The sequence below is a fragment of the Cygnus olor genome, chromosome 6 (genome assembly GCF_009769625.2).
Source record: "Cygnus olor isolate bCygOlo1 chromosome 6, bCygOlo1.pri.v2, whole genome shotgun sequence".
NCBI lineage: Eukaryota > Metazoa > Chordata > Aves > Anseriformes > Anatidae > Cygnus > Cygnus olor.
The window spans coordinates 17,216,831-17,233,256 of record NC_049174.1 but is presented as its reverse complement, the minus strand read 5'-3'; the positions used below and the strand labels follow the sequence as shown (position 1 = coordinate 17,233,256).

At 39.5% G+C, this 16,426-nt stretch overlaps 1 long non-coding RNA gene across 2 annotated transcripts in view; it reads right to left on the bottom strand.

Moving 5' to 3' along the window:
* Nucleotides 1-835: 835 nt before the first annotated feature.
* The window catches only part of LOC121072402, a 110,074-nt gene continuing 94,483 nt past the window's right edge, over nucleotides 836-16,426 (bottom strand). For both annotated transcript variants that reach the window (XR_005821192.1, XR_005821193.1), the window contains exons 2-3: nucleotides 13,742-13,944; nucleotides 836-2,866 (exon numbers count right to left, since the gene is read on the bottom strand). This is a non-coding gene — a long non-coding RNA (uncharacterized LOC121072402). The remainder of the gene's footprint in view (nucleotides 2,867-13,741; nucleotides 13,945-16,426) is intronic.

The window sequence follows — 16,426 nt, the reverse complement described above, 5'->3', positions numbered from 1 at the left end:
GGAACAACAAATTGGTTCCTGAGTAATTGAGCGCTTTAGAAGCTCTCATCTTGCAAGGGCCTGTAATTTGCTTCTTTAAATTGCAGTAGCTGTTGAGCCAAAAGAATGCAAGAATCAAAAGATTCTTTTCTGCACAATTCTTTACATTCAGTTGACAATTTCAGTATTTTGTGGTGGAGGCTATGAAAGTCTACTGCCTTTGATATTTAGATTATTTTCCTGTATCTGTTTAGATTTTGTACTTTTTTTCTGACAAAAATGTGTTTACAGTTGTATATTTCTTAGAATAAAAATACTTATGATCTAGACAAAATCACCCTATTGCTTGATCTTCCAATTAAGTGTTTGTAACATTTAAAAAGTCCCTTTGAAATCACCCTTGAAAAAATATCAAGACCTGCTGCATTTATATAAAACAGTCTGAATGAATAAAAAGTTTCATATTCCAAATACAAATTTAAGCATAAATGCAATACCTGAAAGAGACTCTGGATGCCTACCTGTGCAATTTGCTCTAGGGAACCTGTTTTGGTAGTGGGGTTGGACTTGATGATCTCTTGAGGTCCCTTCCAACCTCTACAATTCTGTGATTCTGTGAAGGAGTATACACTGCAAGTTTGCATTAAATATGTGACTGATTCTATTTCCGCAATGTAAGAGAAAATCATGATGTATTTCATGCATGCCAAAGAGCAACGTTGTAATGTAAGTCAACAGAATGGATCAAGCTGGGGATTGCAAACAGTGTATGCTGGTGGCCTGCAGTGAGTATGGAGCAGAGGTTGCAGAAAAACAACAACAACAAAAAAGAAAAAAAAAGAAAAGAAAAGAAAGAAAAAAAAAAGAATGGTTTACTTATGTAGCAATTACTCTTAAAAACACACATCTTTAACAGCCAGGAAGCTCAAAATCCCCATGAAGTTTAGTACCAGCTCTGACCCTTATTCTGGGAGGAGATGGATTTGAGAACACTGAGTTTAACTGAGGAGTTTGCTTTGCTATTTCACCCTCCATTTCTGCAAGTCTCCAATGTCTAATAATGTAGCTAGTCTGAATTTTAGCTTTCCATAGGAAGAAAAACAAAGTCCTTAGGTGACAGCTCCGTGCATCACTGATGCTATCCTGGAACTCAGTTGTTCTAAATGTGGATTAGGTTCTGGCTCTGGATTCTTTTCAATAAGATCTTTATTAATCTGGCACCATTTCCTACCCAAGTATTAGGGTGGGAACTGTTCCATTGGCAAGATTATGTCTAAGTCTATACTCAACTGCAAACTACTTAAGCTAAATAATGTTGCTGTCAGTTATAGTTATGTCAGCTGCGTCACAACTAATTCAATGCTTTTGACACATACACTCATCTGTAATGTCTTATATTTGGGCTAGCTCAGCGAAGAAAGAAAAATAGGATATATAGATTTGTTTTTCCAGCCCATGTAAACCAATGCCTACTTTACTTTTGAGGAGCCTTTGTTTTCTGAGCTTTTGCTTGATTTAGTTTGACTTTGGCATGTGTGTAGAGTCTTAGGTTTTCCGGTGTCGCTTTTAATTTTCAGGCAACATAGGTTATCTTCAGTCCTTCTCAAGGGTTTATCCATGCCTAACTAACCTTGCCGTATTCTTCTTGGTATTTTTATTCAACACAGGATAAATCACCTTTCTAGTACCTTTAAACAAAATCCCATATAAATTTCTCCTGTATACTGGCAACAGATGCTGGGAATATGTAGCACCAGCCACCTTGTGCTAAAAGGCATACATACTTTTCTACAGGCTTTCATCCTGGGGTAAATGGAGAAAGATAAATATGTACCACTGATCCTTTTCCTACTGGAGATATATATAATAGCTAACAAACTGGAAAAGGTGCAATTTGTCACTATGCTATGGAAAATGTCCTGAGATTTTTCTTAAGCTGTTTTTCTCTTTTGCTTCCCCAGTGAAGACATTCTCTTGAGGAAGCTGTAGAACTGACATACTTTTACTCAGTAATGGACTTTTATCTTCTTCCTTTGACTTCTCTGTTACTGTGAATAACTTAGATTCTCGTACTGCATTGGTTTGTGCATCACTGTCCAACCTGAAGTGGCACATACTGCTTTTCTGTCAGGTAAACACTTCTATTGCCATCGGCTGTAATACTGTCTATGATTCTGCTGAAAAGTTCACCTGAATTTTTAGCTTTTTTGTCTTGTGCCTGCCCTGCTGATGGCTATGTGCACATTTCCTCTAGGCTAGTGCTTCCCTTGCTGCTTGCTATAATACCTACAGCTCCACATGCTGATTCTGTCAGAGCAATCACTCCTGTAAAATTGCCTTCAAACTTGGCGTGTTTTTATTTCACGACAAATTATTATTACACATCAAAAAGATTAATTCTTGTACTGTCTCACTGAGATTTTCTGTTCCCATTCACAATCTGTAAGTCTTATCAGTAGTGGCCCACCCCAAATGACTCTGCAGCAAATTTTCACAAATTTGTTCAACAAGCAGTTTGTCACTCTGCTCACAAGGATACACAGTCCAGAGGGAGCAAGTTTGCCCTCCCAGCCTGTGCTAGGTCACACATTTTATGGAGAGAGCACCCAGCCGCCTCCAACCAGCGTGCTGAGTTGAGAAACTAAAGAGAACCCATGACATTGCACTAATAAATGAGCTTCCAGGGGTTCCAGATGGGAATGCGAGGTGGTGGTTAATGCAGGAGGTGATAGAGGCCCTTAGTACACAGAGTGAATCCATCACTGATTTTTATAATGTTTTCTTCTTACGTTGCCAGTGTGAAGAACTGTAGCCCATATATTGGTCAGTCTGAAGGGTGTGTATGCTTCACAGTCTATCTGTGCGGTTCCCAATTGGCCATCTTCACCTAGAGTTAAAGGTTAAGAATATCAAAAACTTCAGAGCCAGAAATAAAACCAGCTTGTCTTCCTTTTATTTGCAGGTAGAAGAGAAGGAACTCCGCTCTATTTCAGTGAATTTTAATTTTGACGTCTACAATAATAGTTAAAGTATAATGGTGCCTAGTTCATAATCTAGGTGACTGGCATCAGCTTTGCAAAATATTTTAGTATTATGGGGCTCGAGGCTGTAGGGCTACTGTAACTTGATAATAATAGAAAACAATGATACATGTGAATGTTTGGATTATAGCAATTATTTCAGAACAGTAGGGCAGAAATGGTCCTCTTCTCAGTCCTGCCAGCTTATTGAAATTGGTCGTCTTTTCTTGCTTTTCTTGTTACACAATAACTGCTATTTACATCTAATTTATTATAAGCACATGTTGAGTAATAGACCATAAAGCTTTCGGAGCTTCTATTTTCAGTTACATTGTACTGCTGCTGAATAAGAAATGTGTTTGCTGAAATTTGTTTTCAATGGTATGTTGATTAAAAGCTGCTTGAGTTTAAAATTTCCAACCATCTAAAATGAAAACCCTTCACATGCTTCATATCCCCGGCCAGCCAGAGAGTTTATTTTCCTACGGTGTATAAATAATGGATTTTGCTGTTTATATGAATCCATCATCAAACTAGGTTGAATTCTCAATTGGCAGCGTGAATTGTCTTGCAGTGAAGCTAACTAGCTGGAACTAATTTTGAAATGGGTATAGTGCATAATTATGGTAACCTAGTGTACGGAGACTGATTCACCTGAATCAGTCATATCTGACGTAAAAGAATATGAATAAAAACAACACTGAAAAAATAGCTGCCTAGTTATAAGCTAAATCCATTTTCGTTTAGTGATTTAAATCCCTTTACTTGGCAGAAAGCAAGCGTCAAAACTAAATGTATTTCACCCTAGCTTTTCCCACGAAGGCTTTAATCATAACCATTGCCAAGAATTTACAAATAATCTTGCCTCTGGAGAGGTGGGGAAGACATCCACAGAAAAAGTATAGGCATCCAAACAAATTTAATCTTTTTAAAACTTACATGCATGAGAACCTTTTAGGTTAGTACTGGGGTGGTTCAGAAACCCCCTGCTTAAACCATTTGCGGTTAGTCTGGTGGCAGCTGGGGTTTCCAGAAACGAGGTGTATTCCAAGCTGAGCAGCACACAGGCAGGTGACCAGCAAGGTCAGAAGATGTAGCAGAAAAAATGAAAGCAGTGGTGTTGATGCCCATGATGGGAACATTTTTGGTAGCAGGGAAGTTGCCAGGAGAAGGGTTCAGGGAGGATGAAATGACCAGGTGAAGTGTTGGAAGGAAACTGGTGAAAGGCATGGAAGGAAGTACAAAGGGGGAGATAATCTAAGGGGATTAAATACAGAGAGACTTGACAGTCATGCTGGAGTTTGAGGATGTCTGAACTAGAGAGGGATTGGGGGAAGGGATGGAGCCTTTGAACACGAAGAAATTTATGGACCTCTGAAAGCAGAGATAAAGATAAGGCCTTTCAGAGATGGCAGAAGATGAAAGACTCACAATTAATCTAACTTTGTGAGATATATCTAGCTAAGGGAGCGGCAAGATTTAAACTTTTGTTGCTGTTGCATGACACATACTGTGGTGTTGTGTCTCCCTAGATAACACCCTGTGACTGGAAGAAGGAGGATTTCAGTTACCTGCCAGCTCTACGCCTTGCCATGCTTGTATCAGTTCTCTGGAGTTAGCCAGCCTTGAGCTTCCTGACATAACCAGAGTAGTCAGGCTTTGCTATACAGTTATTATTATTTTTTTTCACCTTAAAAGAAGGAAGGTGCACTGGCATATAATATTTATCTTGACTATATCTCATCAGGAAAGCCAACTGAGTCACAGGAAGTGCTCTGTGGATATCAGACTGCTGATTTGTTATCTTCACACAAGTGTAAGACAGGTGCTGAGAATTTCACCACAACCATCAAATAATAAAAGTACTGCTATAGCAGCAGCTATTGTTTATTTCAGTTTGCTGAATGCCACAATAGCAAACAGCACAGGGAGAAACACAAATAAGAATGTAGCGTCTTTACAAATACAGTCGTTTCTCCTATGCCCAATTCATCTCTGTGGAGAAAGTGGACTTTCACTGGGTCCAGACCTCTGCAGTTGTGGGCACTCAGACTGTAGTGTGTGTGTTTCCTGAGGGATTTTTCAATTCTGCATTTAAAAGCCACAAGTAAAAGATCCCCGTCCCTCCACTGGCGAAATTATTCTACAGATTATCATAATTCTTGTTTGGGAAGCATTTCTTGATCCTCAGTGAATGCTTTGGCTTCTCAGTCACACCTCCTGACTCTTAGCTGTTCTCTGTGAATCCTGCTGAAAAATGCCTTTCCTTCACTGGTGGTCTTCTTCAAATATTTGTAGGCTGTTATCGTGTCCCCCATTAATCATTTTCTTAGCCAAGCAATTTATATATTTAACTCTTCTAATCTCTCCTCATAAATCAATCCTCCTAGTCTTTGGATCATGTTGGGTGCTCTTCTCTGAACTCTCTAATTTGTCAATATCCAGAAATGCATATAATATTCCAGATGGAGCTGCACTAGCACCCATAGTAAAAGTGGCTATTTCTTCCTTTCTCAGTTATGTGATACTGTTTGCTCTCTTCAATATTGTACTGGCCTTTTCACACCATATCATGTTGCCAATTCATGTCATTTAGCATGTGCTATCTCACTTAGATCTCTTTCATCATTATTGCATCCCAGATTTCTCCTTCCTGTTATTCCCTCTCAGATGCCCTCCTAGCCTGCACTTTTTCAAAGCTGAGTCTCATTTAGTTATTTTCTTTCCATGGTTCTATCTGCTCTAGGAAATTCTGTATTATTTTCTTTGTACACTGATCTTTCTGTCTTTCATACTCGTATCTGTGAGCTTCATCAAAGTGCTGTGCACTCCCTTTTCCAGATCATTAATAAAGAAGTCAGACACAGACTGTTCCTAGCAGTCATCCACATGGTAGCCAGGAGACTTCCCACCACCTCACTACATTGCAGCTTATTTCCTGTAATTTCATTACTTCAACAACTTGAAAGCCACATGGAAATGACCAAGCCAATGTGAATTACTTTTTCAGCTAAGATCCTGTGAGATACAACATCATACTTTTATTAAAACTGATACACGTTTGCTGTAGTTCCCTGTCCTCAATAAAGACTCTACAGCCAAAACTCCCTGAAGCAGTGACTCTTAGGAACAGAAATTTTATTTACAAGAGTGTCTGGGTGCAATACCCTTCCTGTTGTTGAAGTTGGTAATGTTGACCTTTCCCTCTGCTCTAACTTTTTCAATTCTTTGGCTGATGCATGGTGAACATAGATGAGTTTAGCTAAGTCTTGTAAGTCCTACAGATGCAGGTTGTCCATTTTTTGGGTGCGTGTCTTTGTTCACATTTCCCTCATTTGTCCTTTATCAGTTGCAGTTTCTTTCACAGGATTCTCGTCCCATCCTCCCTCAGTGCTCCAACCATTTCATCTTTGTTTTTGGCATTGAGGAAATATCTGAAAAGGAACTTGGTGTCAGAGCCATTTCATTTATTCCTCTCATGTGAAAGGATCTGTTCTCAGTAGGTTTTTTTTTTTTTTTTTTTTTTTCCTTCAAAGAATCAAAGAATACTTACAAAAGCCCTTAAAAGAGTCAAGAGCAATATCCATGAACTCTTTGGCTAACAAAAAACTTTTGCAGCATGTTTTTTCAGTTGGTTTGAGGGGTTTGAAGCTTCTGGGAAAGGGTGTCTTTTGTGTTGAGGATTCTTTTTTTAGTTGTGTTTACATTTACTTGCAACTCTTGATTGGCCAAAGAGTCAGAAGAGAAACATTTCTTTTTAATATAGTTCCACAATATATGCAAGGAAAATGAAATCTTTGTAAACAAACATTTGCACTGTAACTGGATGCCAGTCCTATTGTCCTGAAACACTGGCGTACTTAAATTGTTTGAAATAAGCATATCTGACCTGAATTTCTTATGCTAGACCTTGAAAGTGGATGAGAGTATATCTGGTTTTCCTCCATTTCATCATTTCCATGTATAATTACAGTTAGTGATCTCCAGAATAAGATGTAATTGAGTGATTTTACACTTTTTAAATTACACAACTAAAAAATCATTAGAAACATAACCTTGGATGGCAGTAACTTCTTCAAATAATTGATGAGAGAAGGAGCAGAACATGATAGGTATCAGAAACGAGTCTTGGCTCTCAACACAAAAAGGAAGCAAGAAATGCAGTGAAAGGCCAAATTATGTCTTGTATAGCCTCTGTGACGTTTCTTTCATTTGAAAGATTTTGGCAAGTGATAAAGTAATCAGCATAACTGTCTTGGGGAATAGACAGATATTACTATCTCTATTATTAAAGATGGGCAAACAAAAGGATGGAAGTGAGGCAAATCAACTGTGTGGCATGAATCAGATCTGTAGAGAGGTATCATTAAAATGAATCTCTTCCTTGTTCTGTTTACCCAAGCTACTTTAACACTGAAATTAAGTATATTTCAAAAATAAAGCATACACAAGCACGAAGAAATAATTTTGCATTGTCAGGAGAAAGACATGAGATCTGATTTGACAATGCTTTTACATTTCTAATACTTGTCATTCTGAGGTGTATTGCTGGATAGACCAGGATTTTGAGATGCTGGCAGGTTCTAACAATAGCTAAGTTTCTGTTATTACAGACATTTTTTCAGCAATTAATTTGAGTGCAGGTAGGGATCACTCTTTCAGAACAGAAATTCCTGTGGAATATGCTATATTGGTTGCCTGTAGTCCCTCAGATATGCTGGCTGTGCACTGTGGACCAGTTAATTGACAGAACAATTGTTCCTTCCTGCTGTATCTTGTCCTTTCTTTGCTCTGCGGGATGCAGCTAAAGTTCAATACAGTCTATGCAAAGTCTGCAATTGATTTCAATGTGCTATGAATCTATGGTGATTGTGCTGAATGGACTCAAAGCAAAGCATGTTAGTCCCAAATGAGCCAAATGATGTTCTGCTACAGTCTTGTGTCTTACAGAGGAATCTTGCGGAAGAAATAGATAAAAATTGCAAAAAGTACCACATTAAGAAGGCTAGTTCTCTGGCTTTCATTTGATTCTATCCTTTCAAGCAGAGGAATGCCTAATTTTATATGGCATGCAGTAAATACTGGTGTTGAAGTAGAAACAGGATCAGAAAAAGTTATGTGTTCTTGGCTTACTTAGAGATAAGAAGGAAAGTGATGTCAACTAACAGTATTGGCTTTTGAGTGCCTACATGTAATGAATGGGCAGTTTCAGTCATGTTACTAGAAAATAGATGACTTACTTATAAAACTATATCATAGTTGGCACTCTTTCTCTTATTATAAAGAAACAAGGGATGGATCTGGCATGAAGCCCATACTACATTTTACCTTTAATCGGGATCTCTTCAGATCTATGTTTTAGGCAGACTTGTGGGTTATATTGCAGTAAGCTTCCATCTTTATTGCTTGTTATGAATGTGAGCTTTATGGAAAACAGGACTGTCAAGCTAACAGCTTTGTGCGCTTATTAAAATTTAACCCCCCTTTTTTTTAAACCTGGGACTAGCTTAGTAGTCTCCGCACAGTATGCAAGCTCAAGAAGTGAAAGCACCTGAAAAGTAATGTGCATTTGGGTGACTAATGTCAAATGTGTGTGGTCTGAGGATGGAGCAGCTACATTTACGTGTTGGCTGTTTTGTTGGCTGCCTTCACTCAAAATAGGTGTTGGATGTTCCCATCCCAGGTTGGATGTTGAACCTTGTTGCCAGCGGGTGCTGGCAGGAATGTTGCAGCCCAACCCTCGCTCTTGGGCAGGCTGGGTGCTCGGTGCAGGAGGTGCAGCAGGACACTGGCCTGGCTCGTCTGCACAGAGGTGCCACCAAGCTGCCATAAGCCAGTGCGCTGTGGTGGGTTTGCCCCAGCTCCCCTGCTGGCTTTTGCACTGCTGAACCTGAGCGAGCTGGCTGTGTTCTTAGAAAAATCCCTCTGTTACTTGGAACATGCTCCTTGTGTTTTCTGATGTTTATTCATCGCACTGGAAAGGAATGCGGTTATATTCGCATCGGGCTCTCCCTGGTGCTCAGCCACTGCTGCTGCATTTCTGTCCCTGATGTTTTTTCCCTTCTTGGGCTGAGCGCTGGCTCCTAGGCCGCACAGGCCCGGGCCCCCTGCGTGTGCTGTCACCCCTGGCAACGGCAGGTCCTCACTGCCAGCACGCCGGGAGGGCGCTCCCCGCTGACAGGCGCACGTTGCCCGCACCACCCGCGGTGTCCTTGACCCGGCCAGGCTTTGTTCGTTAGCGGCAATGCCGTTAATGAAGTTGTCGTGAACTTCTTCATGGTTTACAGGATGGGAGACTTTTGGAATTGTCCATCATTGGATTTATTTTGTTTCAGTGGATTTTGCTGACATCAATAGAGACAGAATGAGGCCAGTACTGAATTCTTCTGAAAATCTGTCTTCTCAGGAGTTTGTTTTTCCCTGGTACACCAGTAAATAAATAAATCTGATGCTCCACAGTGATTTAGCTTCTTGAGAAACTCCAGCTCAGTGGTGGTCTTTGGCTTCCAGAGAAGACCTGGGTTTGCTGCTTGCGTAGCTAGGTTGGCAGAGAAGCAAAAAGGTCGGTTCATGGTCTACCCATCTAACGGCCTCACCGGGAGAAGATCAGTCCAGGTTGGACCTGGGCGTGCCCTGGATCTGTCAATCCACTTCATCTAAAAGCGTTAATTTGTATTTTCTCTCGATATGCTTCTGCGTCCAAAGTGCACTTAATAACAATGCTGGTTTCAAATAATACTTCTGATAAAGTGAAGAACTTTGAGGAAAAAAACATGGTGATGCTGGGCAAAGATGGGCAGTTATTTCTGTTCATGTCTGTGTCTTTGCAGAGACAACTCGAATTAATGGAACCCCCTGGGAGTGTTTGAACACAAAAGTTGACTCACTGAGTATTTTGCCATCTGCTTTCTTTTGGAAGAAATATTCCAGAGAAAGTTGGGAAAAAGTCATGAGTGCTTTAAAGCTAGCATTGTGATATTATTTCCTGAAGATTTATTGCCTTTTGATGGCAGTCTTTCAGCAGAAACTCACGAGTAGTTATGTTATGAAGGAATTAGGAACTTTTGTGGTTTGTCTTTAATTTACAAATCAGCAAGAGTATATCTCTCTGAGGTGACATACAATCTTGCATAATTTACATTATATGACATGGCAGCTTTCTCCTACGTGCAAATTGGAATGTGACAAAATGGCAGTCACTCACATTTAAGTGTTGGCTTACACCACAAAATTTAGATCCAACTCCAAAGGTTTTTTAGAGTTGTGAGTGGTCCCATCAGAAAAGAAGAGATCCAAAAGCTGAACTAAAATCAAATTTGAGTACCCTCTGTAACTTCAATTTGTTTGGGTATAAGGTTTTAGTTGGCTCATCTTGTCTTTCAGTGTAGCTTCAATTTTGATAGCCCTTTCCGTGTTCAGAATTTCTTTGTTTAGAAGCATCCTTTTGCTTGTTTAAATCCTTCCATATGTCAATATAATTTTAATTTTTGTTACGTTTTTAATTTTATTTTGTTTTGCTTCAGGATCTGGATAGTGCATTAAATATGCATATTTATGTTGGTTCTCTTCAACCTTAGTGCCTACAAAGTTCTTAATTAGGAGAATATTTTCCTTTTCTATCCTGGGAATAGTAGAATTCTGAAACAATTCTGTAGATCTAGACTTACTGTGAGGTTTTATTTTGGAAGAGGCTATTCTCTTGATGAAAATACAACCATCATATCAATTTAATATTCGGCCTAACTCCTTGAATCCTGTGTTTATGGCAAAGGATCAAGTCAATAAGGCTTTATGACTTTGTCACACTAGAGTCCTTTCCTCATTCAAGGAATAAATCCCAGGCTACACAGAAACCCATTATGCATTCTCGATATGTAAACCATTCCAGAATAAAATTTAATAACAGTAATGAAACTAAATCAACATGACAAATTTCAAATAATCCACTGGAACATTTTTTTTTTTTTTAATCATCCAGCTGTTAAGACAAACTGAAATGGCAGAATCATGATGTGCAAAGTCCTACAGAATAATGCTATGGATTTTGCTGCTGCTGCAGCAAGAAACAACCTTTATCAAAAAAACATCTGCTGAGTTCCCTTTGCAATCACTGGCAGCTGAGACCAGTGCACAGTAAATTACTCTCCCCATTCTATCAGCCCTCTCCTTTATTTCTCTGATGCAGCATACCAATTTGTACTCCTGTGCACTGGTAGTTGTTAGAATATTTGCACTGTGTCTATGCTTGCTCTTACATTTATAAATAAAGCGCTAAAAAACAACAGAGAAAAGTCCATATACTTCCAGTTTCCACCCAGGGCTCTTGCACCTTACATATATTTAAAAGGATATTAAAACTAGATTTTAATCCAAAAAGTAACCTGTCTCCCAGTGCAGCTTCTGTGGTAGAGAACATAATCTAGATAATGAATTTGATTGGCCAAGTTTTTGATCGGTTCAAATCAGTGTATATTTTGCACCTGGCCTGGTTTTCACTAAGCCCTTTTTTATCTATTGTTGGAAATTTTCTGAAAGCTGCAGGTCTCCATCGGTGTGTGCTACTGGAGAGCCAGCTAACAAAGGCTGTGTTAACTAACAAATCATGTCCCCAGAGCAGTGCTGGTTGCTGACATGATGGATGGTGCTGCAACATCAGGTAGGGCCCTACTTAGAAGAAAATACACACAGCCTTCAGGGGCTCGAGAGACTTCAGAAGGCCTCGCACATTGGTTGCATGTCAGGACTTCCTGTGGAGAGGAAAAGCCAATCCCAGTTTGCAGGGTCCACAGAAAAAGAGAGAAAAAACCCCACATCTTTCTAATGTGCAGTCAGATAGCTGCTAAGAATTGAGCCTGCATACATCCAGTCCTCATTTTCTCTCTCCCATGAACTGCAGTCCTACATCTGTTAATCGTAGCCCTAAATAATTCAGCAGGGAGAGGTCTGTGAAATGATCTGGGTGAAATAGAAAAATCTTTTTTTTTTTTTTTTTTTTTGTGTTAATGTCTTCATCCAAGAAGAAGGTTGCCTACTAAATTTAATTGCGTTATGGGTGAGAACTTCGAGGTAACATAGGACCATCAGAGAGGGCTAGCACATGTGGATGGGTTTGCACTGCCAGTGGATATCACAGAGAGTATGGAGAAACCAGCCCCCGTGAAAATCAAACAGTTATGCTGTAGGTAATGATCTAATAGATGAATAAATATGTAAGGTGGTGGTGGTGGAGACCCCGGCCATGTGTCCAGCCCATGCCCATCACTTAGACATGGTTGCCCTGTCAGCTCTCCAGCAGGTTGGCTGGGGACTACAAAATGCAAGAGCAGCGTGGAGCCCAACTGCCAGGCTGGGTGCTACTAGTGGGTCTGCAGTGGCTCACACGCTCCTCCAAGGGGTGGCAAGCCTGCTCCTTCCTCGAGGGAAACCCTCGAGAGTTCCTTTCTGCTCGTGGAACAGACTGTTCCCCCCGTACCTTCACCCTTCCTGTTTGTGCGCTACTTCCCTAAGTTTCATACGTAAAAACAACTCAGTTCCTGATAGTATTTTTAATATATATGGTCTGCAGCTGTAAGGGGCTATTCCCTATTTATATCATTCAGTGTTTTTTAATTGCTTGATGTTCTTTCGCCTCAGTGGAGCCTTTAGCTTGTTGTGCTTGTGGAGCTATTTATATTCTGCTTTGCCTTGGGACTACTTTCAGAACCATTGGTATTCAACCTTTCCTAAGAAAAGTCTTTAAGCTCTGGAAGCAAGCAATAAAAAATAGAATGAACACAACACAACAAATAATACTAGTTGCACCAAATCCTATTAATTATTTTTAAATGTCCTTCAGCTCAATTATGAAGGAAACTATTGGCCTCTTGGCTTAGAATGAAAGCACAGAGGCTGTGTGGTCAGCTGTGGTCATAAGCGTTCCCCTGAGCTCTGATGGGAATGGAGAACAGGCTTGTGAATTCTGCCCTCACTTTGTGCAGAAGGTCAATGTATCAGAAAATAGCCAGGCGAGCAGCTAGTTTCAAGAGCTTTCATGCAGTGGTTATGAATCTTATTTTATTGTTAATGCTCCTTTTAAGTTTGACATTAATCTCCTTATTGCATTACGCACACAATGCTATGAATTATTTTTTGATGTATAAAGAAGATTATGAACACTCCCAAACTGCCTACCCACTTCATGAAAGTATTAAGCAATGGATCCAATGTCTGACAAGACAGCAATCCTCTCCCTTTAATTTCACAAGGGAATAGGGAGTCACATGTAGACTGGTCCAGAGCTCTGCGTGAGAAAACAATGGTGTGTTTTCTCTTAAAAACAATGAGTCACTGGAACCAAAAAGCTTTCAGAACTGTTTGATTCAGAAAATACTGGGAAATTTTTCTAATTTTTAAAGTGTGTCTTTTTTTTTTTTTTTTAATGTTCAAAATAATGTTTTCCTTTGAAACTTAGGCTAATAATAGAAATAAATGGTAAAAAGGAAAATATCTTGAAATAAATAGTTTAATATTGAAAAGTATGTGTTTGATTCATTTTCACCCATTTTGTTTTCAATTTTATGAATTTTGATTTCTCTTATTTTTCTAGTCTTTCTCCACTTAGCTGTTCATAGTTATACAGAATCTGAGACAAATTTCTTTGGAGCAAACATATAAAGTCTCATTAACCTCACTGTACTTTGAATGAGGCCTCCTGTGACTGACCACAGTGTGAGAGAGAGACATTCACTACTCATGTTACTCACCTCTTTTGTGGGCTGGTTCGGAGACAGTCCTTGTGTCAAGTATACATCTTACCCTTTGCAGAATGGCTATCGTCTTGGAAAAGGGGAGTTCAGAAGGGATCCCTTGGGTTGCTTAGAACACCCAGGACTTCTTAGACCTCCACCTTGGTTAGGAAGGGCTGAGAAGATGCTGTTCTGCTCACCTGCTTTCACTGGATGAATATCTATTTTGTGGGATAAAAGAGGCAATTACTGGTGTAATCTCTGTAGTACAGTTGGTCTTCTGAGTATAAGAAAAGGTATTTTTTAACTGTCTTGAAACACATACAATTTTATTTTAAAATATGCTTAAAATGAGAAAAAAATGCACCTAATATGTATCAGTCTGAGTATTTTTTAAATTCTGCTTCCCTGCTTGCTGGTTATGTTTTGCTCCAACTCATATTGCAGTCGCAGTATAATGCCAAATAGAAATGTACAGGTATAGTGACTTAGCGAGCAGCTGATATTCTGTCTGAAGTGCAACACGCTCTTGTGAGCTGCACAATATCAAATTTTGCTGTATGTTTTGCAGCCCCTCTCAAAGCCCATTGCTGTGCTTTTTCTACTCTTGTCATGATGTCCATGCCACAAATACCCGGCAAGGCGGCGCCTTGTCTCTGCGAGGCCGTCAGAGACCTTTCCCACACGCCAGGGGCTGCCGAACCCCTCACCCAGTTTCCGCATGCCTGTGGTGTGGGCTGGCTCTAGCTACATGCAGAGACTGGGACGAAACTTGCCCAAAGTCCCCCAGACAGCTAAAACCACAAGCTACTTGATTTGATTTTGGCCAACTTTCATTTCAATCTGGATTGCCAAAGAGGGAGGAAAGCAAAGGTGGGGCGAAGGGAAGCGTGCTGGGAGGCAGAGGGCCGAGCTCTCTTGCAGTAGCCCCAGAGGGGTTACTCCATCATGAGAAGGACCATGGCCAAAAATAAACATTCACAGGCCTACGCCTAGCTATGGACTGTGACACCAGTTCAGCCAGCCTTGGATTCATCCCTCCCTACTCAGCAGAATGTCCAGGTTTGACTTAAAATTACCTAAAATTAACTCTGTCTCCAAGTGCTCTGCTGAAATAGGGCCTCTCAACTATTGAATATCTATTGAATATCTAGAGGTGTTTTATAATTTATAGTAAAAGTGGTGACAGCTAGAATCTTCATTTATTTCCTTTTTTTTTTTTTAATTTTAATAACAACAACAAAAAAACATGTGCATGATAAAGGTTAAAAAAATCTCATTATCTGAATTACTCGAATGCTCTAATTCTGTCAATTCCACTACAAGTGCATCTGGTTAAGAGCCACCATCGTGTGCCACTGATGGCTGAGAGGACTGGATTGTTGCAGTGCGCGAGCTGTTTTGCAGGCATCACAAGAAACCAGAATGATTTAGCAGACTCTTGTAATATCCAGCTTCTCATTCACTGACCTTCTCTGGAGAAAATCGGGATTTCTGACTAAATGTTCTCATGTTTGAAAAATCTGGACTAATAGAGTTGTTAGGTACAAAAAAATCCCTGAATGTTGTTACTCTTGTTAAAATATTCATTAAAGAATGGCTTGAGGTTTTTTCTTAATTATACTGTTATTAATCTTTGAACTCATTTTAATGGATGTGGCATTATTGTTCTCTAACCAACTGAGCTTATAATTCTATTGCTATATTTGTGGTTGGCCAGGCACAATGCATTGTACCACACCAACTTTTACATTATTTTTTTTTCATTCTATTATTAACAGTCTAATGATTTTTTTTTTTGAAGTAAGCAGGAACCCTGTATAACCTGCTGTAGTTGATTTGTGAAGTATAGAGGAGAAATATCACAGGGCAGTAAAGACCTAAGCTTGTGCAAAAAGTGGGGTATGAAATTATGAAGTCAAACTAGCATTCCTCACTGACAGCTTTCCAAAACAAAAAGTTAAATCATTGTTAAAAACACAAAGTGGAATGAACAATTTTGTGGTTGGCTTTTGAATACAGCTGCCTAAAAAATTCATATATGCAGTTTAAAGTAATTACATTAATTATAACACATGTTTCTATTATTACCATAATGACAGTACACATTTTAAAGCGGGCTGAAGATCTGAACCACTTTCTTTTGCTATTTTTGCTTCAGAGAAAACTGAGGCTAATGTAGCCGTCCAATTTGCAGCCATGAGGACGTGGCTGGACATCTTCTCCACGAGCGGAAATTCCCCTCACACCCTTTGTGCCTCTCCCTCTGCTGACCTGGTGGTAGGTGTTCTCAAAATCGCAGTCGCACAGAACCCCCTAGAGGCAGTTTAACAAATTATCACGAGTGGCGATAGGTGCTTAAAAAAATCAGTTGCTTCCAATTGTCGTAACAATTTAACATCCTGTTTTTGTCTTTCCACAACCTCGGCTCTCTCAGTAGTTCCAAAGCTGCATTCCTACATGTTTTTAACAGGATGCAACAGCCATTTCCCTATTTTGTATGGCTATTTTTATTAGATTACAATTACTTTACATTATGATTGATCGAGGGCTAAAACTCAGCTATTCATTTGATGTTCATATAGTCAAAATATTTCTTTGACGTTAGAGTTCTTTTTTTTTTTTTTTAAAGTGATTTTCCCTCAATTTTTTAGGCAGACTGCTAAATTAATGAACAATCACAGTAGTGCAGAAGAGCACGTA